Below are 14,268 nucleotides of genomic sequence, written 5' to 3'. Positions count from 1 at the left end.
GTTTATGTGCCCCCATAAAATCACATCCAAGATGTTGATTGATTTCACTCAAGGACTGGGTCAATCTAAAGTTCTAAATTACGTTAGGCCTCATGCTAAAACACTTAAAAATACATGACCCTCATTGTCAGTGAACAAGGAAATTGTGCCCCCCTTGGGGTGCAATACTTCAGTCGATAGAGAGAAGATAAAACCTGCTGCTACCAGTTGCTCATGAAACACGTGATTTTACATTCATATATATCATTCTAGTCGTTGGTTTAAAAAAAAAATTACGAATTAAAGCCGTTGTTACCATTCAAACAATTACATTACAATTCTAAAACTGAAACACAATGACTACAATAATCTGAACACATGCGCACAAAAGTTGTAACTGAATATTTATCCTTTGTTTCACACGCACAAAGGCAAAGACGCCCCATATAGCCTTAGCAGATTGTTGGGGAAAGTGCTGTTAGCGAACACATATGAAGGCCATAACAGGGCAAATGGGGGTGGGTGGCCATCATCACGCCCGACCACCTCTGTCTCCCCAGTGGCGATGTTTACACACCACACCAGGTACTCATTTGAGGCTGAGTCGACCTAGGGAAGGTCCAGGACCGGTTCAGATAATCGTCACTGGTGTTGACGTGAGCGGGAATCGAACCCGGGTCGCCGGGTTCATAGCGCAGCGCGCTAACCGCTACACCACCGCTCCCCATACACACACACCCTCACACTCAGACACTCCGACACTCACTCACACATGCTTTTTGTGGTTTCCTGCTCGAACGAGCATTGAGGCAGTGCGCATCGTCTGTTCACAACTCTTGAACCGGTGGTGGAAACTCCACATTCCCATGGCAGGGGCGAATATCCACATAGCATAACCGCTCTTGACTTCCCCACAAAGTGGTGCTCATTTTACGCAACCCACAACCAGGATTTGAACTCGTAACCTCGCTCTTGCGAGCCGCTTGCTACATACCGCTGAACCACAAACACACTTCGTAAATCTACTATAATAGAGGTTTGTTTGGGTTAGATGGTGCAAATATAAATGTGTCATTAACTCCGCCACCACCTAACACAGTAAGGTTTCTCATGTAAATAGAAGTGCCAATTCGTTACTAGTTCAGCACATCGTGGGGTGTTAGAGAGTAAAACCCACAGCGTTTACAATTCGTGTACCCTGACGTTTCGCCGGTGATTACAACAACCAGCATCATCAGGCGACAGCCAGAGTTGTTGAGAAATCCTCTTGTTTCCGTCTTAACTAGAGGTGGTCAATGTGATGTCGTCACTTGTAAGCCAATTAAGTGCGATCTAAACACCCACCCCCCCCCCAAAAAAAATCTCAATCGTGGATAACATTGCTCGCCAAAGCCTTACGCGTTAAACCGACACTTCGTAAAATAACCAAATGAACACGAATGAAAAGTACCGCGTACACCGAACATCTTTCATTGTTCATTTCACGTACACGCACACATCTCTGGCACAAGGCCCCCCCTTGTAAACACCCACGTGACCCACACCGCCTTGCGTGTGCGGGGCTGCACGTGGCGATGGACCCTTCTCGCAGTGACGCGTCACCACCAACGCGTTGTTTGGCCGCACCCTCTTGATCGTTCGTCAATTATACACTGGTCAACACACTTTTTCTGGCATAAGATATTCCAACGGGTTTAATGTAATTTTGGGGTGCTGATTCCAAATCTGGCATCAGTTTTTGTCTATCACATCAGGTTTTTGAGATATATCAAATATTGCATTTTCAATAAAAACTGCGGAAGAAAAATATTAAATACATGTGGATATCTCCATGAAATGATATTAAAAACACACTATCCTAAAAATACAGCACAATATTTTAACACTAAAGCAGTCACTGACTCGCAACAACTTGCAATCATAAGTGACAGAGTTAATTTTTGGTAAAATCTATGAAAATGGGGTATGCCGATAGCATAAAAATGATAGAGCAAATCTGAGGTCAGATTTGGAATCAGCACCCTGAAATTAGTCTAAAACAGCTACAAAAGTCCAGGCCAGAAAAAAAGTTTTTTTTGTTGACCAGTGTTATATATTCACGTGTACGCCGCTGTTGGGAAGAAAAAAACAACAAGAACCTTCCCCGGTGTTTTTACAAATCGGATTTCACGCCCCACTTTGCGAGCGGAAGTGGCACCTAGTATTTTTTTAAATGTTCACGTAAATTCTCGCTTGCTTCTCCGTTTCCGAGTCTCCGACGCGAATCTACGGCTCGCATTCGTTCGCTCCTCGACGCGGCGGTGTGAACCTTTCGACCGGAACGCCGAAAGATCTCGGCGCACTCAAGCCTTCAGTTTTCAGTTTCATTTGGTATAGCCCTGTGAGCCATTCGGCTCTTGAATCGGGTGCAACCGCAACAAAAAAAACATGAACAAGAAAACATCCTAAAGTGACGACGCGCAAACAGAAAAATCCAGGAAAAAACAGCAAAGTCTTCCAGAAAAAGCACCGTACACCAACACTGTGTGCAAAAATCTCAGTGGGATGCAAGTCAAACAATAACAACCATAAGACAATTTAAAGTTACAATGCGTGGAGTAGACCTCTGAGACACAATGGGGACTGAGGGTGGCAGGAGCGAGGCAACGACTGGACAGGAATAGGGTGGTGATCGCATTAGCCAAGTCCGAATATAGAAGCTCAAGCATGGCAACACCGACGGCCCAACTGGATCTGCCTCCCGTTCCTATTGGCTCCAGATAGCTACTGCTGCAGCCCATAGCGTTAGGGGGTTCGAAGGGGGCTGTGTCACCCCTCCCTGCCGGCCCCCTACCCAAAGATCAGGCCAAACCACCCACCCCCCCTTTATAAATTGTTACAATCTAAACCACAATGAGAATTTTCAATAGAAATAGGGGGGGGGGGGGTGTGCGGGCGCTTGAGCAGAGAAAAAAACAGCAGAATGAGCGATTTACAAAAACGGGTCATATCGTTTACCCATTCCGCGTGGCGTTTAACGTTCGCTTAAAGTTTCTTGAGCGTTGAGTGTGACGTGACCTCCCCCCCCACTCCAGAGTTTGTGTGAGTGCAGCCCCCCCCCCCCCCCCATGACAATGTCTTGGCCACAATGAGGGCTATGTGGCCTCCCAACCATCTGCACCATTGTCCACCGCCCACTACCCCCTCGGCAGTGTTTGGTTATCGACCAGCGAGGGATGAGTCGGGCTGGGCAAGGTGAAGATGAGAGGCACCTCGAAACCAGTGTGTGTGTGTCAGTGTGTGTCAGTGTGTGCGTCAGCACTTGCCCCTACAGTCTGTTAAGGCTATATGGGGGATCTTTGTCTTTGTCAGTGTGTGGGGAGCGGTAGTGTAGCGGTTAGCGCGCTGCGCTGTGAATCTGGCGACCCGGGTTCGATTCCCGCTCACGGCTAACACCAGTGACGATTATCTGAACCGCTCCTGGGCCACCCCTAGGTCGACTCAGCCTTAAATGAGTACCTGGTGCGGTGTGTAAACATCGCCACTGGGGAAACAAAGGCGGTCGGGCGTGGTGCTGGCCACCCAACCCCGTCGTGTACCGTTCCGGCCTTCATAGGTGCCCGTTAACAGCACTTGCCCCTACAGTCTGTTAAGGCTATACGGGGGATCTTTATATTTGTGTGTGTGTGTCAGTGTCAAGGCCGTAGCCATGGAGTCAACATTGGGGGGGACCAAATCTTCTAGGGTGTCTGAGGGTCCCAACCCAGAAAAATATCTAAATTTGAAAACTTATTCCTGCCTAAAATATCTAAAAATTCACTAACACGTGGGATAGACTTTTTATGCATTTTTTACAATAATGTCTAATAGTGTATTGCATTACATTGCTCTGTTTTTACTTTTGTACCATATCTTGTTTAGTTGTATGTAATGTTTGAGATTAGGGATTAATAAAGTACAACCATAACCACAATCATATGAACATAAATCTATGCATTGATTTATATGAAGACAAGTCCAGTTATTGTGGCCAAGGTTTAGCAAATAATTGTTTTTATTTACATAGCATAGCAATTATTATTACTTTTTATATTTTTTATAGCAATATATTGGGGGGGACATTTTGAGCATATTTGAATATTGGGGGGGGGGATGTACCCCTCCTCCCCTAGGTCAACTCAGCCTCAAATTAGTTGTTGGTGCAGTGTGTAGTTAACATCGCCACTGGGGAGACAAAGGCGGCCGGGTGTGGTGCTGGCCACCCACCCCCTCGTGTGCCGTGTCGGCTTTCGTAGGTGCTGCTCGCTAACAGCACTTGTCCCAGCAGCCTGTTAAGGCTATACGGGGCTTCTTTGTCTTCGGTGTTGATATCTCACGATGTCCCAGGAAATAATGAGCTGATACTTGTGAAAGTGCCTGTTAGTTCGTCCCTCCGGTTTGTGAAGGGAGCCCGAAGTTGTTTTCTTTATACGGCCGCTGGGTTTGCCCTCACAGACAACACCGAGATGCCTTTTTGTCCCAAATGTGTCCCCCCGAGTTTATAAAAAATAAGGGGGAGGGCAAGCCAGCTAAACTTAGGTTCAGATCCATTTACTTTGCCACACGAACAGACGTGTTTATCATGTCGAGCGGTTGAATTGAACGCACTGTCTACAAGAACACGTTTAAAATAAACGCCAGCCCGAAATGGAGTTTGCCATTTTCTTCAACAGCCTGATGGGGGTGGCTCAGACCGCGAGAGACTCCAACTCGCGACCGGAGACGGCCTCCAGCCACAACTCCGGCTGGAGGTCAACCCAGCCCTAACTGGAGGTCAACCCAGCCCCAACTGGAGGTGAACCCAGCCCCAACTGGAAGTCAACCCAGCCCCAACTAGAGGTCAACCCAGCCCCAACTGGAGGTCAACCCAGCCCCAACTGGAGGTCAACCCAGCCCCAACTGGAGGTCAACCCAGCCCCACCTGGAGCTGAACCCAGCCCCAACTGGAGGTCAACCCAGCCCCAACTGGAGGTCAACCCAGCCCCAACTGGAGGTGAACCCAGCCCCAACTGGAGTTCAACCCAGCCCCAACTGGAGGTCAACCCAGCCCCAACTGGAGGTGAACCCAGCCCCAACTGGAGGTGAACCCAGCCCCAACTGGAGGTCAACCCAGCCCCAACTGGAGGTCAAACCCGGCCCCAACTGGAAGTCAACCCAGCCCCAACTGGAGGTAAACCCAGCCCCAACTGGATTCATCACCACCACGGTGGCGAAATGTTAGCTCCCTCGCCAGGTGTGGAGGAGGTTCGTGGGTTCGATCCCGACCCTGACGCCTCTTGTATATTTGGAGTTTGCATGTCTCTCTCTCTCTCTCTCATGGCCACGTGCATTTTTAAATCCTTTATATTAAGTTCGCTTGCTTGCTTGCGTGCTTGCGTGCTTGCTTGCTTACGACTGTGCAAATATTTCGGTCGTTTTTTAACCCACTTCCCGTGATCCAATCGAGCTGACATTTTCCACACAGACTCGTTGTGCGTGACAATAAATTTTCGTGAAAATTTTTTCAAAAATTTTTACACTGTTTAGGGAATTTTTTCAAAATATTTAATTACCAATTGCTTAATGCTGGCAGCCAATCATCTGACCCATAGGTGGCAGCCATCTCAAGCCAGAGGACGAGAGGACTCTAGCCGCCACGCATATAAAGGATTTATTGTGAAAAACATAGTTTTTTCGGGTAAATTTTTTTACAACTGGGTTGCTCCGGTTTTACCCTCCACATTTAGAGTCAACATGCAATTCGAATAATTAGGCTGCTCTCAATCTCCACGTGATAATCCACTTCGTTGAGCTATGATTTTTGGTGGTCAGGTCGCTTCTAAAAAAAAATAACTACATTGCTCAGTGGGCCTTGGTAAAATAAAAAGATAAACACCATCAAATATTTTCAAACTCGTGCCTCGACGCTGAGATTCCTCGCAAGCCCTTGCTATGCCACAAAGCTCCACCTTCGTGGTGGCCGTTCTATCCGGCAGCCTCCCTCCCTCCTTTGTCTGCCACTCCGTCGTGACTCTCGACCACACCGGCCACCTCCCCTTCTAGTGACGCGTCCTGCCCCAAGCCCATTTCGTTTTCTCAATAGTCAATGCGAAGTCTCCAACGTGCACTCCCTCTCTGATATTTCTTCTCCTCTTCACGTCCCCTCCCCGCGCTTCTTTTCAGACATCACTCGCCCCTGACGTTAGCTGTGGCTGGGAAATGAACTTTCAGATTGGCAGGTTTAGCGTGCAGTGCGCTAACTCACCGCGCCACCTTAAATAAATAGAATTACAATTTCGATTTAAAGCTTTCGTGACTGCAGGGATTCATCTTCTTGGTTCTTTCGGTAAAGTCACGTAGAATGGAAATTATAAAATAATATTATTTTATTCTTTCTAGAATTACAATATTTAAGAGCAGCAGCGCTTACTTTTCTTTTTACATTTTTAGCACGCAAACCGCACCGAGCAAAATCGGCATGGACATTGCTTGGAGACGCAACAACACCCAAAGCCACAGACAGCAACTAAGCAGCAATGGAGTCACCCAGAGCAACGTGTTGACGAGTGACTCATTCATAATAAAAATAAGTTGAGAGGCCAACCCTAGGTCCGACGAAGTCAAATAGACAAATGGATTCACTGGCTCTGTGATTAACTTCAACCGATTCAGGGCCAAATTGTTCTTTGTCGTGTCAAGGGGCCGTCCATAAATGACGTCACGCACCTAGGGGGGGGGGGAGGGGTCAGACATTTGTGACGATGTGTGACGAGGGGGGGGGGTTGAGAAATGTGACGTCACATCAAAATGCGCAACTTTAAATAAATATAGGCAACACGTTCTACTTAATCAAATAGACATTTTAATACATGTTTTCTCCTACAACATCAGAGTGCAGCGCCACATTAAATACGCACTACAATGACAATAGTTTAAAGCGATTTGAAGCATGTTTTTTGGGGGGGGGGGGGCAGAGCTTTGTGACGTCATATTTGAGGGGGGGGTCTGACTTGTGACGAAGGGGGAGGGGGGTCAAAAATCGTCCAAAATCGCGTGACGTCATTTATGAACAACCCCTAACGGACACGTGGGCACATTTAGTCTGCCATGAAAGAGCACGTGGGGGGGGGGGGGAGGAACGGTGGTGGCTCGGTGCAGCGAGCGCCACGAGACCGTCAGGCTTGTGTTGAACTCCCCGGGCGTGAGAGGGCGAGCGGTGTATCCGAACTGGTCCTGGACCCCCCCTCCTCCTCCTCTCTCTCTCCCTCCCTCCCTTTGGCAGCTCACACTGACCCACAGGCCCAGTTCGTGTCAGATGGGGTGGGCAGGAGAATGATTGTGGGGCGGGGGGAGAAGGCGCTTTGATGGTGATTCAACGCTAATGAGAGTAACTTGGGCGGGTGGCATCTGTGAAAAATGGCTTAATAGCTCATCGGATTCCTCCAGCATGAATACGTATTCTCATTGTGATATGCAGGGTGCTTCAAAAATGTGTTTTAACACTTCTGAGAATTTGCAACAGTACCACAACATCGTCTTGGTTCTTTCGGTAAAGTCATCACGTAGAAGGGAAATAATAAAATAATAAAAATAAAACATAATAAAATAATTCTAACGACGTTTCGGCCACAACGCAAGCAGGTCTGTCGGGGAGACAGCGTCTGAACATTCAGACGCTGTCTCCCCGACGGACCTGGTCTTCACCTGAGGACGGCTGCTTGCGTTGTGGCCGAAACGTCGTGATAATTATTTTATTATGTTTTATTTTATTATTTTATTACTTCCCTTCTATGTACCTTTACCGAAAGAATCAAGAAGATGAATCCCTGCAGTCACGAAAGCTTTAAATCGAAACACCACAACACATGTATCTCCGGGCTGTGGAGACCGCCTGGAGAAAATTCCAGGCACGTGTTGATTATGATGGCGAGCAAATGGAGACTATTTGACTTTTTGAAGCGACAGTATTAACATACATTTGTTATCACATTATACAGTTCATATTATTTATGTTCGCTCGCCCTATCTGGCCTCTCTCTGGGTTCGACAAGTAACATAGACGAAGATCCCCCGTATAGCCTGTAACAGACTGGTGGGGCAAGTGCTGTTAGCGAGCACCTATGAAGGCTGGCACTGTGGCACACTCGGGGGTGGGTGGTCAGCACCACGCCCATCCGCCTTTGTCTCCCCAGTGGTGATGTTTACAAATAACACCCGGTATTTATTTGAGGCTGAGTCGACCTAGGGGAGGCCCATGACCGATCCAAATAATCGTCGCCGGTGTTGACGGCGAGCGGTAATTGAACTCGGGTCACCGGGTTCGTGACGTAGCGCGCTAACCATTGCACTACCGCTCCCTAAGTAGTAAGTATAAATAAAGACACGGTTCAAACTCATGTATATTTCACCGCGAGTCATATCAGAATATGAGTTGGAGCTATCATAATTGTACACCTTCATTAACACAAATAACCCAGCTTGCGCAACATCTAGGCAGCGTTGCATCATATTCTCACGAGGCATGGGACACACCACCATTGCCATGGCACAAACATTGACAATACGAATTCAGACATCCAATCCGCTATGCAATCAGATGCTATAATGAAGACATATCAGCTGCTCGGCTAAAACAATGCCACTGCTATTCATTTGTATGCCCTCTGTCAGGAGCTGGTGATAGGAATTCACGGATATGTCTACGTTGGATTTCTTTCGCACCGTACGTAGCCAACCGTGCTAATCGGAGGTGCGGGGGAATGACAACAAACTGAGCACAAAGAGCAGCTGTAAATAAATTGAGTTTTCAATCATTCACGATTGTAGCAGTTGATCTTTTAAACGAATAAAACGATGCCCTTGAAAACACAAACTTGTTTCAAGAGAGGTTGTAAATAAGTAATGTTTTAAAATGCGTTTTTTTTAAACACACTTTAATGAAATGTACCGTACGAGTAATGGAAGAACTCCACGACTCCAGGAAGTGGCCCCGAAGCTTGCCATAACGTAAGGGGCCGTGGGCAATTACAGCCAACGTCAGTTGAGCGTGGACAATTAGACCCAAGCCGAAACTTAACATATACAAATTAAACTTTTTTAAATAGAATATAGTATTGTAATCAGTATGATATAAGTATACCGAGTTTGCAGTCGATACCACATTGAGAAGTGGGTTAAAATTGAGTTACAATATCTGAGGATACGACAACAACAACAACAACAGTGAGTTAAATAAAAGCGTGTCATAATAAAATATTCTCATTTCGTTGCCTGTTTTGGGAGGCGCGTCCTTCCTGGTTTTCCCCCAAAAACAGTCACCCACAGAGAATTGCAATCGGACATCTGACACTGCCCGCTTGTATATTTGGAGTTTGCATGTCTCTTTCTCTCTCAGAAGCCTGCTTAAGGCGCGGCTCCGGCTGGAGCACGCATACCACACACATGTTGGTGATGTGCACGTCTTCTTCGAACGCTGGGGAGCCGGACAAGCCCCTCTCTGCACCAGCGTGGACGGCACCCTCGTGGTGTTCACCTTCTGAAGCGCTCGCTCGTCACCGTGGCATGCGCGATGACCACCACCACCACCACGTGACTTTTCTTTCGTGTTGTGCGCGGTGCTTTTAGCGCCACAGCGCGTCGATTTGTAGCGTTTATTTCATTTGTGTTGCTGGTGACTTTGTGTATTTCATATCAAAATCGCCTCCAGTGCTTTTGCTGCTGGTGGCAATAAAAGTTGTTTAAAAGTAAAAAAAAAGTCTCTCTCCCCGCGGTCGTGTGGATTCTTCTTCGGGTTCCACCGGGTTTTCCCTCCACATTTAGAATCAACATGTGTTGTTGAGCATGTTTGGCTGCTATAAATGTCCACGCGATAAGCCGCTTGATTGGGCTATCGTTTGCGGCAGCAAGGTCGCTTCTGAAAAAATAGCTGTACAGTTCAGTGGGCCTTACCTGGTTAAAAATAAAAAGTTGAATCGTTGAGTTCCACCTTTGACTGTGGAGCGGAAAAACCGAAGCAAGCCATTGTCAACTGCTGCCCATCGAGGCCATTTAGCGATGGCAAGGGCAAAGAATTTCTCTCACTTGATACAGCAATCGTGCTGTGACGGTTCCACCTGAAGACGGAAGCTTGTGTTGCCTCCAAAACGTCGTGATTTTTATTTTATTTTTATTTTACTTTCATTAATTTTTACCTACGTGACTTTACCGGAAAAAACCTAAGAATATGAATCCTTGCAGTCACGAAAGCTTCAAATCTAGAATTAGCATCACATTCTTACGGGGACGTGGCACACGTTACAGCGCTTTGTGCCAGGCTAGGTGCACCTAGAGGCACCGAGAAGTGTAGAGGTCTCTGGCTGCTGACGGGAAGGTCACGGGGCAGACCCAGGTGCCACGGGTCAGATGTGGAGATGGTGGAGATGCGGGTGACTCGAGGTGGGTGAGGTGAGGGAGGGAGCACTGGGGCTATTTGGTCAATACCAGTTACATTGTGTGTGTGTTTTCAGCTGTGCGAGGAAACCGAAGAACCCAGTGGAAAGCCATGCAAAACAGGGGCAGGACAAGCAATCTCTCCGTCACACACTCACTCACGTACTGCGGAAAAGGGGGAGAAACATACAGTCTCTGCTCACTCACACTCAACATACTCACGCACTAACACTCGTGCTCTCTAGAAGAGGGGGCAGAGCGCACAAACCCCACGCAGAAACCAAAACGAGTTGGGAATCGAGCCATCGAACGACCAATGCCGTCGAATGGTCGGACAACGTGCACATTAATGTACAACATTTGCCACTGTTTCAAAAAAGAAAACATCTGTTGCTATTATTTTATTACTTCCCTTCTACGTGACTTTACCGAAAAAACCAAGAAGATGAATCCCTGCAGTCATGAAAACTTGAAATCGAAAAAAAAATATGTTGCTAACTCTGCGACACGCCGAATGCAGGAAAATATATTTTGTAAAAAAAAATACCACGCAGTTTTTCTTTACTCATTATTTACTTTATTGACTTTTCTTATGATATTCGTCGCGCACGGTTGCACTTCAGTGCCGGATTAAGCTAGTGCGGGGCCTGTAGCATACGTTATAAAGGGGCCCTAAATAAAACATAAAACACATAAATATTAAAACACATAAATGTTTAACTTGCATAGTAATGTAATTTTATTTTTTCATTTGCTATACAACCAAATAATGCGAAAAATCGCTAACCTTCAACACCCAATCGTTCATACAAGTTGACGGCAGTATAGTACTATAGTAATAGAGCAAGTGCAGAATCACTGAACTGGAATTGAGAGCTTAAAAACGTTTAGCGTGGGGCCCTAGAAAGTGCGGGGCCCGTAGCATGTGTAGCTACTTTTGCTACTAGGATCATCCGGCACTGTTGCACTTTATATTTCAATTCACTTTCCTCGGTCGGTGTTCGCACGCCGAGGGCATTACCGGTCTCTTCTTTTTTCATTGCCGTTGCTGCCATTGCACCCTGCAGCGTCCCCGTTCCGCTGTAATGTGCACCGATGCCTACTTTGTTGAGGGCGATAGTGCCACGTAAAATAAGGACTTATTGATTGATCGATCATCATCGTCATCATTGGAATCCACGTCTAGGTTGTATTGCATAGGCAACAACTGTTGACTGAATGATCAGTAAACGGGCACAGATACAAGTCATCATAATCATCAGCCAACACGCTTATGGACTCAACAAATATTTGCATCTGCTGTATATGTAGAGACACAGAACAGAATTATGCTTATGCGGCTCATCAGCGAAGATCATTGCGCTGTTGGATGTAATTTTACCAGGTAAGGCCCACTGAGCTGTATTGAGAAGCGATCTGGCCACTAAAGACAGCTCAACGAAGTGGCTTATCGTGTGGAAATTTATAGCAGCCAAATACTCTAAACGCATGTTTCTAAATGGAGGACCTGAAGAAAAATCCACGTGGCCACGGGGAGAACATGCAGACTCCAAATATACTGCAAGCGTCAGGTGTTGGGATCGATCCCACGACCTACTGCATACCAGGTGAGGTAGTTAACATTTCGCCACCGTGGATGAAAGCCTCCCCGTGCCATCATCACCACTTCAACAAGCGCTTGTTGATTCAATTTGCCATTAACTTCTAAAAATACCACAAAGTTGTTTGTGTAGACCGCGGTAGACACTCCCATTGATTCTCTGGTCAGGGAGAGGTGAAGGGAAACTGTGAGTCACATCTGCCAGGGTCACGCGGATTTTCAAATGCCCCTCACATTGCTACCATCAGAGACGGGAGTGTGGCGTTACAGCGGCGTGCCACCCCCACAATTGTGGGCCGCTTGCGCCGGGGCTGGGCAGAGGGCATCATGTGATGATGGCCGTGTCTTGGAAACAAGTAAACAAGGCGGGCGACTGCCACAAATCAACTGAGAAACAGCTCGCGTGACCCTATCGCGTTCTGAATTTCTGGTTGCTAATCGCGCACAGAAATACTTTTAAGATGACGATGACGGTGGTATGATTGTGCAATCGTTTTTTTTCTCTCTCTTTCTGTGATGTTTACAAGTGCCCACATTTCGATTTAAAGCTTTCGTGACTGCAGGGATTCATCTTCTTGGTTCTTTCGGTAAAGTCACGTAGAATGGAATCTTGCGTTGTGGCCGAAACGTCGTGAGAATTATTTTATTATGTTTTATTTTTATTATTTTATTATTTCCATTCTACGTGACTTTACCGAAAGAACCAAGAAGAAGTGTCCACATTTGATGTTTACTTAAATGTATCGTTGCACTTCGAGGGGGGCTGTTGCCGTGGTTGTAATGGATAGCACGCTGGACCTGCAGCAATATGAATGGGTTCACGGATCGGCAGGCCGAGTATTACGGGGTAAACTCTGCGTACTCCCACCTCTTCTAAGACCTCTGGCCAGTGTTGAAGAGTTGGCCAAATAGCCCCCTTGAGAGGCTCTCTTGAGCTCCCTCTAGCGGAGGTCTTTCTGCCAGCAAGTGGCACGAGAAAACAATTGCTGAGCCTCCACCGTTTAATAATTATCATCGGTCACGGTCAGGATTTGGGACCGAGGTTTGATTAATAAGCCAGCGCACGGTATGAGACGGACGTTTAGTGCCAGCCGTCATTATAGCCATTATTTAAAGTGTCTGGGTGTTAGAATTTTGAGCAGCTAAATCCTGGCTATTAGACATCGTTCCGAACAATACGCACAACAACCTAAAGCCGACCATAATAGCCATCCGTAATACTATTATGAATGATATTGGTCGCGAAAGCCGACGTGTTAAACTAACCTAAGGCCACATCAGAGAGATAAACAACCCCGCCACGGAACCGATGCCGGGAGTAAACGATGATGGTGACAATGGCATGCCCAGCACTCTCTTGTTCCGGCCTCTGTGCTCAACGCTGAGCAGGAAGCCAGATCCTCCAGCGCAGACTAAACTTGTATGTGGGCACCCGAATGCAGAAAAAAACACGCGTTTGGAGATGCTACGTTTAGGATGTGGCACCCAGTTTTGTTTTATTTGACCGTCCAATTTTTTTGCAAGGACAGCCCTTTTGTTAATCTTAGCCAGCCAGCTCGCTCAGTGGTGGAGCGAGTGCCTCGCAGTCAGAAAGTTGCGAGTTCAAATCCCGGTTGAGGGTTAACTCAGCCCATCCATCATTCCTCCGTCGATCGATGGAGGGCGGTATCACTTTGTGAGAGCCAAATCAGCCGGAATGCCCCTGATTTCGTGAGATGTCAGAAGCTAACCAGAGTTGAACCTGTAGGATTGCCCGGATGAGCGAACGCCATGCTCATGAAGAAGCCAACCGCGGTTGTCCACCTGGATATACTTGATCCCGCCACAGGAACGTGGGATTTTCACCACTGTCCTAGCACTATAAACAAGAGATGAACATTGCCTCAATGCTCAGCTGAACAGATCACTTTGACAAGTTGATAGACTGCCACAAGCAAGGCCTTCCCCCGCACATTGTCGCGAGGTTACCATATCTTCTTGGTTCTTTCGGTAAAGTCACGTAGAAGGAAAATAATAAAATAATACAAATAAAACATTATAAACATGTCTTCTTGGTTCTTTCGGTAAAGTCACGTAGAAAGGAAGTAATAAAATAATAAAAATATTGTATTACTTCCCTTCTACGTGACTTTACTTTAGTAATAAAATAATAAAAATATTTTATTACTTCCCTTCTACGTGACTTTATCGAAAGAACCAAGAAGATGAATCCCTGCAGTCACGAAAGCTTTAAATCGAAATATACTAAACCTGACCATACTTCA

The sequence above is a fragment of the Lethenteron reissneri genome, chromosome 29 (genome assembly GCF_015708825.2).
Source record: "Lethenteron reissneri isolate LAM-NWPU_2019-01 chromosome 29, ASM1570882v1, whole genome shotgun sequence".
In the NCBI taxonomy this organism is placed as follows: domain Eukaryota; kingdom Metazoa; phylum Chordata; class Hyperoartia; order Petromyzontiformes; family Petromyzontidae; genus Lethenteron; species Lethenteron reissneri.
The sequence above is the reverse complement of the archived record's forward strand: the minus strand, read 5'-3'. Positions refer to the sequence as shown.